This window comes from Gopherus flavomarginatus (assembly GCF_025201925.1).
Source record: "Gopherus flavomarginatus isolate rGopFla2 chromosome 13 unlocalized genomic scaffold, rGopFla2.mat.asm SUPER_13_unloc_1, whole genome shotgun sequence".
In the NCBI taxonomy this organism is placed as follows: domain Eukaryota; kingdom Metazoa; phylum Chordata; order Testudines; family Testudinidae; genus Gopherus; species Gopherus flavomarginatus.
In genome coordinates, this window is record NW_026114609.1 from 2,362,308 (window position 1) to 2,383,077 (window position 20,770).

The window sequence follows — 20,770 nt, forward strand, 5'->3', positions numbered from 1 at the left end:
GGTCTCTGAGCAGTTCATGATCTCTCTGTAACATTGCAGTTCTCCTCAAAATACTTGCTGAATAATTACTGTGCAGTGTTGGTCTGCAGCTCATTTGAGAACACTTTACTCAAGTTAGTCAATGTTTAAAATTCAAGATCTGATGGTTAGTCTGAAAATCAGGGCTCTTGGGTCCTATTCCCAACTCTGCCACTGGCTGGCTGTGTGATCTGAGACAAGTCAATTCTCCTTTCTCAGCCTTAGCTTCTCCCTCTTTCAAGTAGGGATAATAATGATCCGCTCCTACATACCTTACAGTATGTGGAGACAGGGCCGGCTCTTGGTTTTTTGCTGCCATAAGCAAAAATAATTTTGTCTGCCCCCCCGGCTACCCAAGCCCTGGGTTCTCCCTGCCCCTGCACCCTCTGCCTCCCCAGCTCTGGACCTCCCCCTACCCCCATCCCCACTCCCACCCCCCTGCCACCCCAGGCCTGGGCTTTACCACCTGATCCTCACCCCCCTGCCGTCCCAGCCCTGGGCTCTCCTCCCTACACCCGTACCCCCTGCCAAGCCAGCCCTGGGCTCTCGCACACACACACCCCATGCTGCCCCAGCTCTGGGCTCTCCCCTTCACCCCCACCAGTGCTCCCCCACCCACACACACCCTGCCGCCCCAGCCTCGGGCTCTGCTCCCTCCACCTGCACCTCCTGCCGCCCCAGCCCTGGGCTCTGCTCCCCGCATCTGCACCCTCCTTACGCCTCAGCCCTGAGTCACTGGTAACTTGCTCCCAGGGCGGGTCATTCAGCAGGAATTTTGGATGTGCACAGAACACAGACAGGATTGGTTCCCACATGGTTACAGAGCTGCAGTAAAGTGGAACAATTTTCAGCTTGTGTGATTCGTGGATATCTGGATGCATATTATAAGACTGTCCTCCATAAATGAGGAAAAGTTAAGGTGCCTTTATTATTATTTTTTTGTTCCACTCTTTGTTTCTATGGGGAATTTGCCAATGCAATATCACGGTCTTCCTTTTAAATAAACAAACAGGCAATGGCTGTTGAAAATAGCAATTCCAGTCCTAAAAACCTCTGGGAAGCATTTCTTGCTCAATTTTATCCTACTTTTTCTACAGGAAATTACAGTGGATCAGTATATTTGATTTGGGAGAAATGAAGTACCAGCTGCCCAAACTGAGCTTGAGCACTCCTGAATTTTGAGGTGTTCAGATCTGGAAGGCAGGTGCTAGATTCCCTTTCTGAATATTAGCTCAATCTGGAAAGGAAAAGTCAATTTCTGCTTCCATGGCTCAGAAGTGGAATTTCTCCTACGTGCCTCATACTGTATCTAAAGCTGCCCAGGTCCAGTAGAGCCTCCCCTCCCTTACTTTGCATTTTAAATTCTAGTGGGACCCACATACGTCCCTTGCTAGGCTTCAGATAGAGAGGGGCACTGTCCATTTAGTCCCCCCAATTCCTTCTTTGGGGGCTGCAAGGTGAGGTCACATCAGTATCCCTAAGCCAGTCTGGGGATGTCTTCTGAAGGGGGTATATGGGCCAAAGCCTTCTACTCCTTGGGCACATTTGTTCCCCATTCACAGTGCCACCCCGCTCTAGCAGTGAGCTCTCCATTCACAGCAAGCTGCACCATGAGGTTTCAGCTACTATACTCCCTCCCCCTCCCTTCCCCGTTGATAGTAGTCAAGGGAATGCTGGGAAATGTAGTTCTTTCCCTGCTCCAGGGCTGGCTCTATAGGCAGGGAGCTAACCAAGGAACTACAGCTCCCAAGGCCTCCTGTTGGTTCTCAGCTCCCAGGCTTCAGAGTAGCAGCTGTGTTAGTCTGTATCTGCAAAGAACAGCAGTACTTGTGGCACCTTAGAGCCTAACAAATTTATTTCAGCATGAGCTTTCCTGAGCTACAGCTCACTTCTTCGGATGCACAGAATGGAACACACAGACAGGAGATATTTATACATACAGAGAACATGAAAAGGTGGAAGTATGCATACCAACAGGAAGAGTCTTATCAATTGAGATGAGCTATCATCAGCAGGAGAAAAACAAAAACCTTTTGAAGTGATAATTAAGATGACCCAGAGAAGGTGTGAGGAGAACTTAACATAGGGAAATAGATTCAATTAGTGTAATGACCCAACCGTTCCCAGTCTCTGTTTAAGCCTGAGTTAATTGTATCTAATTTGCATATTAATTCAAGTTCAGCAGTCTCTCTTTGGAGTTTTTTTGAAGTTTTTTTGTTGCAAAATTGCCACTTTCAAGTCTGTCAGTGAGTGGTTAGAGAGGTTGAAGTGTTGTCCCACTGGTTTTTGAATGTTATCATTCCTGAGGTCAGATTTGTGTCCATTTATTCTTTTGTGTAGAGACTGTCCAGTTTGGCCAATGTACATGACAGAGGGGCATTGCTGGCACATGATGGCATATATCACGTTGGTAGATGTGCAGGTGAACAAGCCCCTGATGGCGTGGCTGATGTGATTAGATCCTATGATGGTGTCACTTGAATAGATATGTGAACAGAGCTGGCATTGGGCTTTGTTGCAAGGTTAGGTTCCTGGGTTAGTGTTTATGTTGTATGGTGTGCGGTTGCTGGTGAGTATTTGCTTCGGGTTGGGAGGCTGTCTATAAGCGAGGACTGGCCTGTCTCCCAAGATCTGTGAGAGTGAGGGATCATCTTTCAGGATAGGTTGTAGATCTTTGATGATGCGCTGGAGAGGTTTTAGTTGGGAGCTGTAGATGATGGCTAGTGGCGTTCTGTTATTTTCTTTGTTGGGCCTGTCCTGTAGTAGGTGGCTTCTGGGTACTCTTCTGGCTCTTTCAATCTGTTTTTTCACTTCAGCAGGTGGGTATTGTAGTGTTAAGAATGCTTGATAGAGATCTTGTAGGTGTTTCTCTCCGTCTGAGGGATTGGAGCAAATACGGTTGTATCTTAGAGCTTGGCTGTAGTCAATGGATCATGTGGTGCGTCCTGGATGGAAGCTGGAGGCATGTAGGTAAGTATAGAGGTCAGTGGGTTTCCAGTATAGGGTGGTGTTTATGTGACCATCGCTTATTAGCACAGTAGTGTCTAGGGAAATGGACCGCTTGTGTGGATTGGTCTAGGCTGAGGTTGATGGTGGGATGGAAATTGTTAAAATCACGGTGGAATTCCTCGAGGGGTTCTTTTCCATGAGTCCAGATGATGAAGATGTCATCAATGTAGCACAAGTAGAGTAGGGGCGTTGGGGAACGAGAGCTAAGGAGGCGTTGTTCTAAGTCAGTCATAAAGGTGTTGGCATACTGTGGGGCCATGCGGGTACCCATAACAGTGCTGCTGACTTGAAGGTATATATTGTCCCCAAATGTGAAATGGTTGTGGGTGAGGACAAAGTCACAAAGTTCAGCCACCAGGTTAGCCATGATATTATCGGGGATACTGTTCCTGACAGCTTGTCTTTGTGTGGAATGTTGGTGTAGAGGGCTTCTACCTCCATAGTGGCCAGGATGGTGTTTTCTGGAAGATCACCGATGGATTGTAGTTTCCTCAGGAAGTCAGTGGTGTCTTGAAGATAGCTAGGAGTGCTGGTAGCATAGGGCCTGAGGAGAGAGTCCACATAGCCAGACAATCCTGCTGTTAAGGTGCCAATGCTTGAGATGATGGGGCATCCAGGATTTCCAGGTTTATGGATCTTGGGTAGCAAATAGAATACACGTGGTCAGGGTTCTAGCCATGTGTCTGTACAGATCTGTTCCTGTGCTTTTTCAGGGAGTTTTTTGAGCAGATGGTGTAGTTTCTTTTGGTAATCATCAGTGGGATCAGAGGGTAATGGCCTGTAGAATGTGGAGTTAGAGAGCTGCCTAGCAGCCTCTTGTTCATATTCCGACCTATTCATGGTGACGACAGCACCTCCTTTGTCAGCCTTTTTGATTATGATGTCAGAGTTGTTCTTGAGGCTGTTGATGGCATTGTGTGCAGTACGGCTTAGGTTATGGAGCAAGTGATGCTACTTTTCCACAATTTCAGCCTGTGCACGTTGACAGAAGCAATCTATGTAGAAGTCCAGTCTGTTGTTTCGACCCTCAGAAGAAGTCCATGCAGAATCCTTTTTATTATAACGTTGGTAGGAAGGATTCTGTGGGTTAGGATGTTGTTCAGAGGTGTGTTGGAAGTATTCTTTGAGTCGGAGATGACGAAAGTAGGATTCTAGGTCACCGCTCCCAGGCTGGATCCCCCTTAGCTGCTGCCCCTGCAAATGGGCTGCCCCAAGTACCTGCTTGCTTTGCTGGTGCCTAGAGCCTCCCCTGGGACCGACACATGTTTGTTTTCATCCTCTGAGCCAGGAAACCCACAAAAGCCTCTTCTTTTGTACTGGGGCAGGCAAAAATAAGGTGACACTAAATTATTCTGATTGCTAAAAGCAGATTTAGGGAGTTGTGTATTTTTGAAAAAAAAAATAAAAAATAATATCCTTCTAACTAGCAGCATGAGATAAAAAGAGACCACAGACAAACCTTGTCAGTAAGGGCTAATGTCCTAAATGGGAAATCAGCAGTGGCTTGTAGCTGGGGGAGCGTACAGTCTGAATGTGTATGACCTGACCCCAGCCCCCACCCCCACATAGCAGTAGGGCTTGGCACTCTCTCTGTGCATTGGTGTGGTGGCTGAGTGGTTAACCAAGCAGTGACAATTCAATGAGGTTCCCTGTGTCGGTTTCACTCCTCAGGAGGTTCTGCACAATGAAAATTCTGTGCACAATAGTTTAAAATTCTGCAAATTTTATTTGCCAATAAATAAATGTGGAGGCTCCAGCATGGCAGTGGGGAGCACAGGCTCCTGGATGCCCAGAGGTGGGATATCACCCTGCTGCCCCCTCTCCCTTCCAGGGAAACAGACTCTGTGGTGAGGCTGCACCTCTCTGCTGCCTACTCCCGGAGCTCCCAAAAGACTCCCCAGAACTGCTCACGAGGGGTGCATGACCACTCTTGTGGCTTCCCTTTGCTTCCCCATCAGAAAGCCTGAGCAGCTGGCCCCGGGTGATTTGAAAGGGCTCGGGGGTTCCTGCCACCACTACCGGCAGCACAGTGGGGCTAAAGCAAATTCTTGCCCATCCTCGCTTCACACGGCGCACCACTCCCAGAAGCATCTGGCACGTCCCTGTGGCCCCTGTGGGGTGTGTCTCTTGCACGCTGCCCCCACCCCAGTTCCCAACTCTGCCATTGGAACTGCGGCAATGGGAGCGGCAGGGGTGGTACTTGCGGGCAGCGGTGCCAGGGGACTCTCCCAGCCTCCTCCATGTAGGAGTTGTGCCAGATGGGGGTGTGGGTCACTTTCAGGAGCTGCCTGAGATAGGTGCCACATCCCAACCCCCTGCTCCAGCCCAGAACCTGCACCTCATGCACCCAAAATCCCTCCCAGAGCCTGCCACTGTCCCCCTTGCACCCCAACTCCCTCCCCCAGCCCAGATTCTGCACCCCATCCACACCCAAACTCCATCCCGGAGCCTGCCACCGCCCCCCCTGCTTTGTTGGCGGCTTTGTTCCAGCGGCTGGGGAAACACCACAACATTAAAGAAACCAACGGTACCAAGTCCTGCAGCATCACCTGTGGGGTTTCCACAAAAGCATCCATGCTGAGGAGCCAGTCAGCGTGTGACTGTATGACCAGATCAAACGACAGCTGGCTGAGTTCCAGGAGATGAGGCTGCAGCTGGCCGATATGAGCGGGAGCACTGAGTGAAGGGAGGGGCAGCTCCCCTAACATTTTTGCAGCCTGCAGGGAATGGAGACAAAGCAGGGGGATGCGGGGACTCAGGGCAGGACCTGTGGATCAGATAGTGCAGGACCACAGTCGATGGAGGAGGAGAGAGAGTCCCGCAAGAGGAAGCTGCTAGTGGGAAGCAGTAAGTGCAGGGTGAAAACCAGCCAGCTGAGAGTCACAGGGGTCTAGAAAATGAAATGGCAGCAGGTCCCATGGTGTAATGGGCAGCACTCAGGACTTTGGATCCTGGGTTTAAATTTCAGTGGGACCTCGTGGAGCAATACTGGTTTCCTGCAAAGCCATGGAACTCAATGTGCTTGGCTCCCCTCCCTCAGGGTGAAATAGAGTGAGTTTTTTCCCTCCTGCTGGGTGACTGATGCCCACTGGAGACAGGTCTTTGGTCCGGCCGGTTCAGTGGGCTGGCTGCTATAGGTTGGGGTCCTTGAACTTAACACTCTGGCTGGAGAGCCCTGTGGGTTGACCATATGGTTGTTTCTCACTGCTTCACCTGATGTTCACAACTTTGGTCCCTGCAGCTGCCACACTCTTCCTCTTCCCCACATGACATTCAAAGGAAGGAGTGCCAGGGCCAGGCTTCATAGTCAGGGCTAGGCAGGAAGGAGGAAGAGTCCCAGGCTGGAGCCCAACATCTTTCCTGCTCTGGGCACCTAGAGCAGAGGCGGCTGGTGCTGACAGCTCCAAGGGAAGGTTTATAAGCCACAGAGCAACCGAGGGCAGGGCAAGAGGAGGAGATACCATGCCTATGCGTGGCCAACAGACAGCCACAAAGACACCCAGCCAGCCTGCTCCATGCCAAGCCAAACGCCCACTGAAGGCCACCCACAGACCAGCATTCGTTCTGCAGCCAGCATCACAAGGTGGTTGGAAAGCAGGTGGGGCCTCTGACCATTCCCACTCAAGGGGCTCCTTTTGGCAGTGGGGCAGGAGATATTTCCCCCATGAGGCTCTTTCCCAGCTGCTGAGAAGCACAGAAGTACCCAGTGTTTGCTCTTGCGGTGAAAGGGGTTAATATGTTTAGGCAGCCTGGCTAGCTCAGCTGGCAGCACCTCTAGCTCTTACTCTGAAGGTTGAAATTACAATTCCCTGTCTGGGTTCTTGGGGCTCCTCTTGAACAATACAACACACAATCTGCCTAAGCCCCCACCCAGTAACCTGGCTAAACTAGCCCTGGCCACTGGGTGCCTCTAAGAGACGATATTTTCCCCACTCACAACCACTGAGTGTAGAAAAGAAACTTTAAGAAAAAGGAGGAAACTCACCTTGTAATAACACCACAATCAGGATTCATAACACAACACTATGAGCAAAACACCCACCCACAGTGCGCTGGGCAGTGGCCTTTGCCTCGGGCTCTTAAATCCAGACACCAAAAGCTCTGTGGATGTGCCCCTCCCTTCACTGCACCTCACCCACAGCTGCTGTCCTGGGTCAGTGAAAACCCACAGTTCACCTCTCACGTCCCGGGGGGAAAGCCCCTTTCTTCCTCCACCATCCGCTGTCTGGCCACATTGTCGGTCACTTGCCCTTCCCCTCTGTCACCGTTCTGCTGGCCCCTCTCTGCTCTGGGACACCTTGTGGTCCCACCAGGAGTGGAACAGACTCCCTAAAAGTAGTGACCACCAGAGCCCGAACAATAGCCCCATCCCGTCCACTCGAGGCCACGCCCCTGCACCGAGCCCTTCTCCCCAAGGCCCTGCTCCCATGCTGCCTCTTCCCCCCAAAACCCTACCTCCCGCTTACTGCTATCCGCCCGCTTCCGCCTCACTCCCCCTTACGGTCATTACAAAGTGGCATGGCAGAGCCTTCCCATTTTTAAAAGTCCTGGGGTGTTGTTCCCCCCTGTTCAAGCACCTGTGGGGCCCTGCACTTCACACAGCTCTCCCTGATTTCAGCTGTTAGTGAGGGAGCCTCACTGCTAGCGCAGACTCAGCAGTTTCTTGCATGAGAGACACTGTCCCAAAACAGGACTAATGCTTAGAGCTGGTGATCAGTGATTTCAGATCTGTTGGTCTGCAGCAAGACTCTACAGTGAGTCTTAATCAGCTCTGTTATTACACAGGGATGAACAAAAGGGTCAAATGGTGCCTGGAAGCCTTAAGAAGAATCCACCCCACCAAGTACAACGCTTGTCGCTACCTGCTCTCAACTCCACTGAGAATGTTTTGGGGTCACTCCTCACCATTATCAACCTAGGGAGAATGGCAATTAACAGGTGCTCCAGTGGCACAATTGGTTAGTGCACAGTACTTATAGGGCAGTGCTGAGAGGAGCTATGCTGAGGTTGTGAGTTCAAACCTCACCTGGAGCACTGGTTTTCATTAACCAAATGGCATTGCCCCCTCATTTGGCCCTGTGGAATGTACAATTCCAGCCCAGGGGACACTGAGGCAGGGAAGAAGTTAAAAATGCCCCCTTCACTTATTAGCTCCTCTCCAGAGTGCAGGTCAGAATCTACAATCCTTTCTCCCCCACCAGCCCCTGTGCCAGGATCCCTCCAGCAGAGCCTGGAGTCCTGCCCATGGCATCTGTACTATTGACAAACACTAAGTGACAGGGACAAAACACTCAAATCCTGCCTGGTGCAGGGAGCCAGGTTTGAGCTTCAAATTCTGTCGTTCATACATTTCCAGGCCAGGGAATATCCCACAACAGCATTTAATGGGAAGCTGCCTGCAGAACAGTTACACTGCACAGAGCTGCTATGGAGGAATGGTGGGAATTGGTAACATTTTGAGGATTGTTTGGGAAATGAGCCTTTTTTTTTGGTGAGGTTAATAACTATCTCCTCAACTGTATTTACTCAACTTAAAAATGGGTGTCACTTGATTTTTGCATCTCCCTGTGAAAATACAACTGGCACGTGTGGCTTTCTACAGGGGGTCATGATGTTAAAGTTGGGGAATTCAGTCTCTGTACTTCTGGGGGAGTGTTGCTTTTTTAAACTGCCTCACAGCCAGGCACACTGGGCTGTTAGCTGCACCCACTGTCCTTGCCAGTGGCCCTTGCTGAACCCTGGGCGGCTGCACTGCCGTGCTGGGGTTACTCTGCAGGGGGAGAAGCTGCTGGGGAGCAATGTAGAGCAGGTGCAGGAAGGAGACGGGGTCACTATTCACATTCTGAACTGCAAAATTTTCCAAATTTGGGAAAGATTCATAGATTCATCCTCCAGCAAGTGACCCCGTGCCCCACGCTGCAGAGGAAGGCGAATGTCTGAGAACAATTCTAAGGGGAAGGTGAATGCAGAGCTATGACACTGGAGATGCCCAGACCTCCAATGGGGGCAGCATGGCAATTAATAATGGGAAGATCATTTGCAAAATTAGTCGTCACTGACAAGATTTGTCTCTGTTCCTATTTCACGCTGTGGTGTTAGAGGAATCAGAACAGAGTTTTACTATATTAATTAAACACTTAATTTTATGTAACCAAGCCAAAAACTTAGTGTCACTTATTTTTTCTCTGTCCTAGCAAGAATGAATTGAATTTTGTGACTTTCTGGAAAGTGCAGCAAGATTAAATGTGGGGAATTCAGTCTCTGTGTTTGTAATCTGATGTTTTCCTCTCACAGGTCAGTGCCTGCCTTGAAATACCAAGAGGAATCTAAGGGCTGGTGTACACTGGGCACTTAACTGGCAGAGCGACGTCTCTCAGGGTGTGATCTCCCCTGCAACCCATAGAGTTAAGGTGACCTAAGCCCTGGTTAGATAGTGCTAAAGAAAAGAAAGAACTGTTCTGTCAACGTAGCTATTACAGGGATGGGAAAACTCCTCCAGTCACTGTCTGCTCCAGAGAGCTATAGCAGTGTTTTAAGTGTAGATAGAGTGAAACTAGATCTGGCACTAGTTCACACTGTGGATGCTCAGGCACTAAGGGTGCAATAATAACAACAACACTGCAGTTGCCAGGATTTGAACCTGTGCCAGGAAACCACAATGGATTTGTGGTCTACCACCATAACCACTTGGCCACAACTACTTAACATACATTTGTTTCACTACATGATGATTCTGTTCTCACTGAATTGTCATTCCCATTGTTTGCTCAGACCAGCTTTCCCAGCACATTCATGGCTGTGCATCAGTGTAAGTGTGTCCTTGGCTGAACAGCGAGAATTCCTGCCCATTTCCCTTCCGGCTGGAGCAGGATGAGAGTGTGTTTGTGTGAACGACATTGCTGTAGAATGTTCTTCATTCCTCACTCTGACAATTCAGACAGTCTCTTTCCTAGTCAAATCTCCAGCACATCATTCCAATAGCAGGGGGCAGGATTTCTCTGGGGCACTGAAATATTTCCAGGGGCTGGTGGATGAACTCAGCCTTGCATTCCACCCTCGATGTTTCATGGATGAACAACAGCAGCAGAAAGAAAGAGCCGAGCCAATATCTCCCTGGCAGGGATGCAGGTGCCATGTCCCCTCTGTCTGCCCATTGCCATCGCAGGAGAGAAGGGTTCACTGGAATCGAATACCCTGGCTCAGACCAGAGACATAGGGAGGTTTTGCTGTTCATGGATTTGTGCAAAGGAAATTGTGTCTCTGTGTGAAATTGAGGTGGGAAATGAAATGTCCACATGGTGGCCCAATGCTCTAGGGAATGTGGGTGCAGGATTTGGGCTGAGAAATGATTTAACGGGGTTTGTTTCAATTATTTGCCCTGATTAAAAACCATGGCTAAAAGGCAGCTACTGTTGTTAGTACTTGTACCTATGTAGGGACACCCCAGAGGGTGTTAAGTCCATTGCCTTCACCAAGAGCAGTTGATTTTTTATCAAGGTACAAATTTCTTGTGAAGGCCTAGAACACAGAGAAAACAGTACACTGATGATAAGAAGAAGTACATAAAAAGATTTTGCAGCCACCATGGGCATAACTATGATGTGTCATGTTTCACTTTTTATATCTGGCGCCACTTCCTTTCCCTTTAGCCTTGAAGTTGACCAAGGGCAAAGCTGAACATCTCTTCAGATACCAGGGAGTGTTTATGTCCATCCCTGCAAGCTACACAAGGTTTTGATGTTGCTGCATTCAGTCCTCTGGCTCTGCCGGGATAAGGAACAATTCAGGCTGTCACTGAACAGAAGGAGGAAGATCATTTTTTGACAGGGAGAGGGACGCCTCCTCTTAAAGGTGTTTGTCTGGCTGGCAGTCCTGATTCTCAGGTCTTGCCCATGGGGCTTCGGCAGTTTTGGGACCAGTTCACTCTCTTGGCCCCAACTGCTGCCCCCAGGCGCTCCCCTCCAGGGGCCCTGGCAGTGCAGTATCTGCCTGTTCGCTCCAGTGGCTGCTGGCCCCTCCCCATGGCAAGGCAGGGCAGAGCTGTGCCTCTACGCTCTGCCCCCACTCCAAGCCCCTGCAGCCAATGGGACGCTGTGGGGGTGATTCTTGGGGGCAGCAGCATGCGGAGGCCCCCCAGCCTGCCGTACCTTGGACCCCCAGGTAAGCGCTGTGCCACTGACTCCCTCCCAGAGCCTGCCCCCCCCTCCACACACCCCCTCCCACTCGCTCCAATCTCCCTCCCAGAGCCTGCACCCCCATCCCTCCTCCTATTCCCCCTACCCCTGTCCCAGCCCAGAGCCTGCACCCAGCACCCAAACTCAATCCCAGAGCCTACACCCTAGAACCCCTCCCCCACCCAAACTCCCTCCCAGAGACCAGCATCTCACCCCTTCTGCACCCAAACTCCCCCCAGAGCCTGCACCCCTCCTGCACCCCAATCTCCAGCCCCAACCCAGGGTCTGAATCCTAGACCTCCTCCCCCGACCCAAACTCCCTCCCAGAGCCTTAGGCAGATGAGAGGCAGAGTTTTGGGGGGCGGGTTCTGATTGGTATGAGTGACATTATTGGCCCACTGGGAGGATTGGAGGACTGGCACTGGCCCTAAGGTAAATTGAGGTTGAGACCCTGCTTTAAGGGATTGGAGCAATGCTGGAGAGACTGATGGGCAGGGAGCTGGGGAGCTGTGTGTGCTCCAAGGAGAGTTGTTGTTGTGCTCTGGTGACACAGAGCGGGGGTGGGGAGTTTGTAAGCTGTGGTGTTTGTATAGAGAGAAAGTTTAGTAACCCCTAGGTTAAAAACTGTTCCTGCTCTGAGCTATACATGACACTCTTTGTTGCGAGTATAGATCAGTGGGTGAATGTTTCCCTGCAGGATAATAGGTTCCTAGTTCCAATCCAAGTGATTCCCTTGAAAAACTTTTTCGAATGAAAATGGATTTCCAGACCCATCTCCAGTATGTTCAGGAGTTCGCTGAATGTGGGGGGCGGGACTTGAAATGAATTTAAACACTCAGCATTTTCCTATGCAAATGAATGAAGACCTAGCAGAGCTGTCCAGCAGCTGAAATCAGTTCCAGACCTCGGCGTCTCTAAGACGGACACTCTGTATCTGAGGCATGTGGGACACCTCTGTGGTGATGACAGGTGAAAAAATGCTGGATTCAATGAAAGATGAGACCATAGGAGGGGAAGGTGAACGGCCGCACCACACAGGGTCATAACACTGAGACATGGGGCTTCGCTGTCACTGCTCTTGTGTTTTCCATCATTTATATCCTAAGGAACACACCCTCCCCCTCCCCCACACACTGTCACACACAACCTTCTCCCCTTGAGCCCAATCCAACCCTCCCCCTCTCCCACACACACTCCATGGGACACAGCCTCTCGGTGACTCACCCAGATGGGGGCTTGTCTCTGCATCTCCCCAACAGGGGAGCAGAGAGCCGAAAGGGCTGCAGGAGACCAATGGAGCTAGGCAGGACTAGAAAAGATTTCCCCTCCCTTTCCTTTTCTCCTCTTGAGTTCTGTTAATCTCACCCATGGGACGTTCCAGCACTGGGTGGGTTCAAAGCACCAACTTTCCCCTCAGCAACAGAAGGTGGGAACCAGCTCTATCACACAGAAGGAGGCTCCCCACCTTTGCTGCTGCCATTCAGCAGCCATTAATATGGATTTTAGTTAATGCAACCCCCCTCAACTCCTAATCCATCCATGAATCAAGGATGCAAGCCTTTCAGAGGGGCAATGGGTTAGTGTACAGGACTTATAGTAGCAAAGCTGAGGGCAGCAATGCTGAGGTTGTGAGTTCAAACCTCACCTGAAGCACTAGCTTTCTTTAAGCAAATGGGTTCTGCCAATCAGTTTGCCCTGCAGAAAATACAATTGCAGCTTAGAAGACTCTGAGGTCCCCTTGCTTTACAGAGAGCAGGGCAGATTCCACAGATCTACCAGGCTCTGCTCTCCACCTGCCTCAGGGAGGGGTCAGGCAGAGCCCAGAGCACTGCCCCTGACTCCCCCTCAGTCTTTGCTCCCCAAACCAGCTGTGTGTTCACTCTCTTCGCTGTGAGACTCAAACCCTGCCTGACTTTCTGTATGTTGATGTGGTTTTCGTCTGTCATATTGATGTGCATGTGGGTCCTGTGTGATTTTGGTGGATGCCTGGCATAGTTTTGGGTGCGTGTGTGTATGATTTTTGCATACAGATTGTTTTTTTGCTTAGTATTCTTTTGGTATGTGGGTTTTGTGCTTTCTTGTTGTGGGATTTTGCTGTGTTTTTTGGTGTGGATTTGTTCTTTCTATATTTTGTGTGGCTTTCCCTTTTGTGTATATGCCTCTGTGTGCTGTGTGGATTTGGTTTTTGTTTATGTCTGTGTGGGCCTGTGCAGTCTGTGATTTTCTCTTTCTCTCTGTGTGTTTGTCTCTCTGTTTGTATCTTCATGTGTAAATTCACTGGAATTTTTCAGAATCTCCACAGCTTTGCCAATTTTCACCGGGAATTTTTCTCCATTAACAAATTCTCACGTGTTCCCTACCAGTTTGTGACCATTGCCCCAAGGGCACATCAGTCTCAGGGGCCTGATTTCCCATTGACCCTTCTCCCTTTTATTGGGACTGGGAACTAGCCAACCAAAAACCCCACTAAATTTTAGTAAAGGGCCAACAGTCCCTTACACGAGCCAGCCCCATGGGGGTCACCGATGGCCAGAGAAGGCAGCACATGCTGGTCCCATGGTGTAATAGGCAGCACTCAGCACTCTGAATCCTGAAGTCTGAGTTCATATGTCAGTGGGACCTTGTGTTGGATTGTGGTGAAGCCCTGGAGCTCAAAGTGCTCAATTTTCCTGTCTCCAGTTGTTTAAGAGTGAATCTTTTCCCTCCTGCTGGGTGACTCACACAAACTAGAGCCAGGTCTTTGGTTGAGATGGCTGCAATGGATTGGGGTGCAGAGGTGGCTATGGCTGCCTGTAGTCTTGTGGTTTGACCTGGTTGGGATTCTTGCTGCTTCACCTAATTCCCACAAGTTTGGCCCTTGTGCTTTCTGCCACACCTTTCCTCTGACCCACATGGCGCTTGACAAAAGGAGTGCCAGGGCTGGGATTAATAGTCAGGGCTTGGCAGGAGGGAGGTGAAGCCCAGCCTGAACCCCCTCACACCTTCCCTCCTCCGCACACCTAGAGCAAAGGCGGCTGGTGCTGACAACTCAAAGGGAAGGTTTATAAGCCACAGAGCAACTGAAGGCAGGGCAAGAGGAGGGGAGAACCATGCCTATGCATGGCCAGCAGATAGCCACAAAGACCCCCAGCGAGGCTGCTCCCTGCCATGCCAAACACCCACTGAAAGTGACCCACAGACCAGCATGCGAGGCAGCTGCTGATGCTCTGTGGCCAACAGCAGAAGAAGGTAGGAAAGCAGGGCCAGCCCCCTGGTGTGGCCTCTGTCTGTTCCCACTCACAGTGCTCACTTTTGCAGTGGGGCAGAAGATTTTACCCCAAGAGGCTTTTCCCCAGCTGGCGAGAAGCAGAGAAACACCCAGGCTCCTAAGGTGCTATTTACCAACCCCCTCAAGCACAGGGACAGGTGTACACTTGGAAGAGGGAAACTGCTCTACACGCCAGCCCGGGCAGCCGCCCATTATCTTTGGCAAGTCAGGAATGGCAAGGGCTTGACTGGAAGCACCTGTGGCTCATGCCCCAGCCTCTGTGACACCCAACCCCCAACTCCTTCCCAGGACCCTAGCTGAAGCCAGAGCATTGGTCTGAGCGGCCAAGAAGAGGTTCCAGCCCTGAAGGGAGCAGGACTTTCAGCACGAAGGTAAAACTGCAGCAATACAACCTTGAAGAGACTTAAACTCTCAGTCTCCTGATTTCAAGTCAGACATCTTATCCATTAGGTCAGGGAAGAAAATCCCCTCCAAACACTTCTTTAGAAAAGGCAGACACTGTGTTTCTCAGGTCTTCTACTGAGTGGGGCCGAGACTCTCTGGGCACAAGAAGTAGAGTTCCCAGCAACATGTGAGAATTAATTCTGTGGAGCCAGGTGCAGGACTTTAGCAGGGAGGCTCAGGCATGGGGGATTGGGGTGCAGTGGACGGGCTTTCTGTGTAGGTGAGGAGATTTAGTGACCCTCAGATGCAGGAGAGAGTAAGAGAAGGAGGATTTGGCAGTGGCCGTGGAGAAGAAGAGGAGGGGTGGAGGCTCTTAGCAAGCCTGGCTAGCTCAGTCAGTAGAGCATCAGGCTCTTAATGGGAGGAGCCAGGGTTTGAGCTGCTGTCCAGGGACTCAGCTTTCAAGTTGCCTTGTGTGCCAGGAGCCAAATGATTCCTGGTGGTGCCCAGAGCCATGTGTGGGACAGAGAGGCTGAGACTTGTGGCACCTGCTCTGCGGCAGGGATCCTGGCAGCTCAGACTCAGGGAAGACTTCTGCGCTCAGAGGTGCTGACTTTGAGAGTTCCTGGGCGGTGCTCAATGCCTGCTCCACCTCAGGCCCTGCCCCCAAACCATCAAATCTCTTCCTACCCGACCCTGCCCCACTTCTTTCTCTCCTCACTCCTCCAGCACACCCCATCAATGGCCAGCAGGAGGCACTGAAGGAGAAGAGGAGGAGCTTATCAGCCAGGCCTGCTAGCAGGTGGGAGGTGCAGGGGCAGAGATGGCTGCTGGGTTCCTTTTTTTTTTTTTTCTCTCTGTTGCTTCTGCAGCCCCCATGGAGTCGCTGACTTGGCTCCTTTCACACGCTAGAGAGAGGAGCAGAACCAGGGCTATGGCTGATCTCTGGGGCACTAGGTGAGTGCCAGAAGCTTTAGGTGCTGAGAAGTGGTGTCCCAGGCATCTCTATGAAAGGAGCAGAACAGGATTTACTTGGGGTGGGGAGAGAATTGAGAGTGTCTCAGGGGGTTGTAGAGAGGTATTGCCCGGGTTAGAGAGTAGCTAAAACACAGGCCTCGCTGTGAACAGGATTTGAACCTGCACAAGGGAACCCTATTGGATTTCAACTCCAACGCCTTAACCACTCGGCTATCACAGCTGTGAGAACAAAACTGCCCCACTGCCAGAGAAACTGGTAAAGAATCAGAATGCCCAGGCATGAAGTCATCTGAACTACAGAATTCCCACAGCAAACCTGGCTCCCAAAGCACAGGGGGGATTTTGGGTTTGTTCTCTTTGCTTAGCCACGTGCAGTTGCACAGAGAGTGCGTTTAAAAGTCTCCCCTCCCACAGAGCGGGAATGAGAAATGATTCTCAACTTGAAGCTTGATGTGAATGAGGATGTCTGGGCCACAGGGCCAGGGACTGATCTTTGCTATAGAAACCAGTGACACACGGAACCAGGCTAAGGAAAATGTTTCCTGGAGTCAGTAACCGGAATAGCAGCAGTATTGTGCAGAGAAATGTCTCACAAGAGGAGTCAGCGCATTGGTGGTTCGGTAGCAGAAGTCACAGATACAGCGGGGGAGGTCTGTGGATCCGGAGTGAGGGGCACTGGCAGAGCAGTGAGAGGGGAGCCCAGGGCTGGGATAACAGGGGCTGTGGGTCAGGACAAGCAGTTCTGCGCAGAGTGTTCAGAGGTGCCCTGTATCTGCCCTTTCTCTGCACCGTCCCTGCTCCCAGAATGCACCAGGCCCTGGACTGAACTCTTCCCCTGCAGGCTGAGCTGGTTTCGTTTGCTGTGATCCTGTTGGATGGGCAGGGGGGGAAGTGACAGTCCCAGCCCAGAGCCAACGCCTCCCTGTCACCCAGCACCCTTGGCCCCAGAGCCACCCAGCCTAGTAGAGAACTCAGCAGGGCAGGGCAGCCAGGAGTTGTGCCCTGCCAGGCGCTCAGGGGCATCTACCCTGCAGCTGGGGGATCTCCCCAGCGTGGTCCATGGGAGCTCACGCACTAATGGAGCAGTGGCAGCAGCTGTGTGGTGGGTTGGGCTGGTGACCCGGGTCCATCTCCTGGGGTCGGCTGGGTTCATGCTCAGACGACTGGCCCCAGTTACCGGCCGAACCCCCCAGCCACGCTGCTGCTGTTAGCGCACTAGCCTGGGGTGGAAGCTGCTGGCTGGCTGGACCCTGAGGGTGGATCAGGCACTAGGGGAAACCCTCCGGCCTGGAGATTCGTTGTCGAGATTCCTGGGAGATGCCCATCCCCATGGCTTGTGTGGCTGCCCCCCGGGGCCCAGCAATGGCTTTGGAGGGTGACTCGCATCTCCTGCGGGGAGGTGATCCAGGCAGTGGGCAGCCGGGGGGTCTGACTTACTGATAAAATTGGTCTCTTCATTCCCTGGTGCTCGGCGGCCTGGGTCAATACCGACACCTCCCAGGAACAGGTTGGGGTTGAGTGGGGTTAGAATTTCCCTCCAAAGCGATTTTAGGGTCTGATCCTGCAAGTCCCCCATGTACTCAGTACAGGATGGGTCCAGGCACCTCACTCAATCCAGTGCTGGCGTGTACAGCAGAGAATTGGAAGCGGCAAATCGGTGGGTCATATAAAGAGACTAGAAATACAAGAAGTTATTTTTGAAAGGAGAAAAGAAAAAGACGACATTCCCGAGCTGTTTAATAGGGCGAACTGCCCCTTGCAGGCTGCGAAGGGAAATCTCAGGGGTTGTGTTCACCTGTTCCCAGGGCTGTGTCCTCAAGACAGATTTGTGGGAGAAAGGAAATCACCACCGAGAGAGGAGTTGGGCTCAGTGTAGATTTTTGTGCTTTGGCAGGAAATTCAGGATCTGGGACTGGAGCCTTAAAGAGGGAGCGGGTGAAGGCTCCCCTCTGCTTTCAGGCTGAAGGAATCCTGGGTTTGGTCAGTCCATCCGGGGGGTCACATCGCTCCCAGGCAAAGAGAGGAGGAGAACTCCCCCCACAATGACACATGCAGATCCTGGAGAAGAAGAAAGAGACAAGAGACCAGCAGCAGGTGAAGGGGACTGAGGAGGGGATTCCCTTGTGCATGTTACGGAGCACTTGGGCAGCTGCGGCCATTCAAACACACTGAGCTTTACTAACGAGCAAGGCCAGACTGCTGTGACTCGGAGAAGGGTTTAGGTGCCATAATGAACAAACAACTCAGCATGAAATGCCCGTGCGATGCTGTCATTGTCCTTGGATGTACAGATAGGAGAACAGTGACTAGATATAAGGCACTAGTGTTATCTCTGTGTACAACATTGGTCAGACCAACACTGGACTCTTGCACACTGTCATCTTGGCCACATTTTAAGATGAAGAATGAAAAATTGGATGGGGGGCAGAGAAGAGAAAAAAAAGTGCTGAAAAGTTGCCTTCCAGTGCAAGACAAGAGCTCAGTCTGCTCAGTTTATCACAGAGAAGACCAAGAGGTCACTTGATGACAGTGTGTAAATCCCCTCCCAAAGAGAAAATTCTGGGTACTGACGGGTTCTTTAACCCAGCAGCAAAAGGCAGAACAAGAACCAGTGGCTGGAAGTTAATGGCAGAGAAACTAAAATGAGAAATAAGGGACACATTTGCAATCGGGTGATTAAACATTGGAACAAAGTACTCAGGGCAATGATGGATTCTTCACCCCACATGAGGGTGGCAAGAGGGGACGGGGGGGGGCTGAAGAAAGTGCTCTCGTGTGAGATAGAAAACCATTTCTCTCTGGTGCTTGGCTGGTGGCCTTGCTCTCATGCTCAGGGTCTCCCTGATCTCCGTTGCTGGGGTCAGGAAGAAATTTCCCCCAGCTCACACTGGCAGGAATGTTGGAGTTTTTGTCATCCTCTGTGGCATGGGGCACAAGTCACTTGCCCAGATCAGCTGGGTACATCTCACCAAATCAATTCCAGTGCAGGGGCCTCCAGTATTGGTACCCCTCTGCCTCTCCTATGCTCCGTCTGTCGCACACAACGGGATATTCTCCTAAGGGCTGGAATATTTTGGTTTAATCCCAGTGGTTGGGCTCTGTGCAGGGGTGACTTTGTGGCCTGTCACATGCATGGGGGTTAGACAGGATTATTTAGTTGTCTTGACTGGCCTTAAAATCTAGACATGGATGTTCTGGCTACAATGTTGCAGTGTGTGACCCATGGTCTCTCCAGCTCCCAGGGGCCTCGTTCCAATCGAATTCCAAGCCAGGATTCAGAGACTGGCAGCTGCAGGGCAAGGCAATGGGGGCTGGTGGGAGTCACTTTGGGGCTGTCACTAGCCACAGAAAACAGAACCTCTCCCAACATCCCGACTGCTGCCATCAGGGCATCTGGCCATAGAGGAGCCGGGTCAGCGCCCCCGTGGAAGGAATCGAGGGGATGGAAACTCCCAGGATGGGGAGTTGTGTGTTTCAGCCATGTTAGTATCACTCAAACACATGCACAGTACCCACACGCAGAGCCAGTTCATGCTGTAAAACCCCCAGACCCACGAGGGACGTGTTAATCTCAGCACAAGTTCTGCTTTAACCAATTAGAAATAACCCTGTAATTATTGTGGCATCTCAGTGCCAGAGGACGCCAAACCCCTGAGCTGTCAGTAGAGGGCCAGGTGCAGTGTCACTGGACACTGTCAGTGCTTCGGCAGCGAGGCCTTGTACATGCTGGCCCTGGTGGCTCACACACATGGCTAGGGAAAGGGGAAGGTTACACAGATCCCCAGCCGGAGCCCTCACCCCTTCCTGCACCCCAACCCCCTGCCCAGCCCAGAGCCCCTTCCCGTACCCTGAACCCCTCATTTCTGCCCTTCATCCCCTGTTAGAGCCCTCATCCCCTCCCGCATCCTTACCCCCCTGCCCCAGCCCAGAGCCCCTTCCCATGCCCTGAACCCCTCACTCCTGACCTTCACCCCCCTTTAGAGCTGCAGTGTCACTCTACTGGCTCTTTACCTCCAGCACCCACACTTGCCTTGCGAGCTCTAGCGCTGGCAGGCAGATGCGCACGCTGCTAGGCAGCAGCCTTGGTAACAGCAGACATGTGTCTCTGTGGCGCAGTGGGTCTTTGTGTTTTGCTGTTAATCGAAAGGATGGTGGTTTGAGCGCCCCCAGGGATGGCGGTAACCCCTTGCTCCTCAAGACCTGCTGGGAGCCTCAAAGGCTACCTTAAACTCATCTCTCTTGGCCTCAGTGGTTTCAGCTCAGGCCCGAAGACTGTGCTGGATGCAACTCAGAAATCCATCTCCCAGCACCCATGCCGGAGGCTCAGGCTTAATCCTCAAAGTTGAACGCAAAACCTTCAGCCAGGCGTGTTTTGCTCCATTCTCGCCTCTGCCCAAGCGGCAATGGAGAAATGTAGGAGAAACGCCTGCTAGAAGACGCCTCCCTCTCACTTCTCTGTAGGCTGTGACATTATTAATATCAACTGGGACCATATAGATCATTGCTGCCACCACTATTATATATTTGTAACAAATATTGTGCAAAAGTTGTAGTGTGAGGTGTCTATGAAAAGGTTATGATTTGCTGGTTATAATTATACTAGCTGTATGTGTGTACCATTTTTGTATTTGAAATTATGAATATGGGCTATGTACTTGTATCTCAAAAGTATTTGATTTCAAGTAGCCTCAGTGATGCATTTGGTCAGCTTCTTGAGAAAGGACTATTCTCAGTAAGTGCCCAATCAAGAAACGTTTCACTGACAATGGACTTTGGAAAATGCCAATCCACATCTGAGCTTTCCTGGGAACATTCAAAGTAACATGTAAACAATGGCGTAGGCCTGCAAATTGAATCATGCATGGACATGTGACCTGCCCATGTGACTCCAGACTCCATCTTGCTGCTGTCATTTTACTAGGTCAGCCCTAGGACCAAT

General features: G+C 51.2%; 1 long non-coding RNA gene and 2 other non-coding genes across 3 annotated transcripts in view; 1 reads left to right on the plus strand and 2 right to left on the minus strand.

Moving 5' to 3' along the window:
- The window catches only part of LOC127040994 (uncharacterized), a 213,170-nt gene that overhangs the window by 152,308 nt on the left and 40,092 nt on the right, over positions 1–20,770 (minus strand). The window lies entirely within an intron of this gene.
- TRNAI-UAU (transfer RNA isoleucine (anticodon UAU)) lies at positions 7,968–8,061 on the plus strand. The gene is made up of 2 exons: positions 7,968–8,005; positions 8,026–8,061. It is a non-coding gene; the product is annotated as a tRNA-Ile (tRNA).
- Positions 15,970–16,051, minus strand: TRNAS-UGA (transfer RNA serine (anticodon UGA)). The gene has a single exon. It is a non-coding gene; the product is annotated as a tRNA-Ser (tRNA).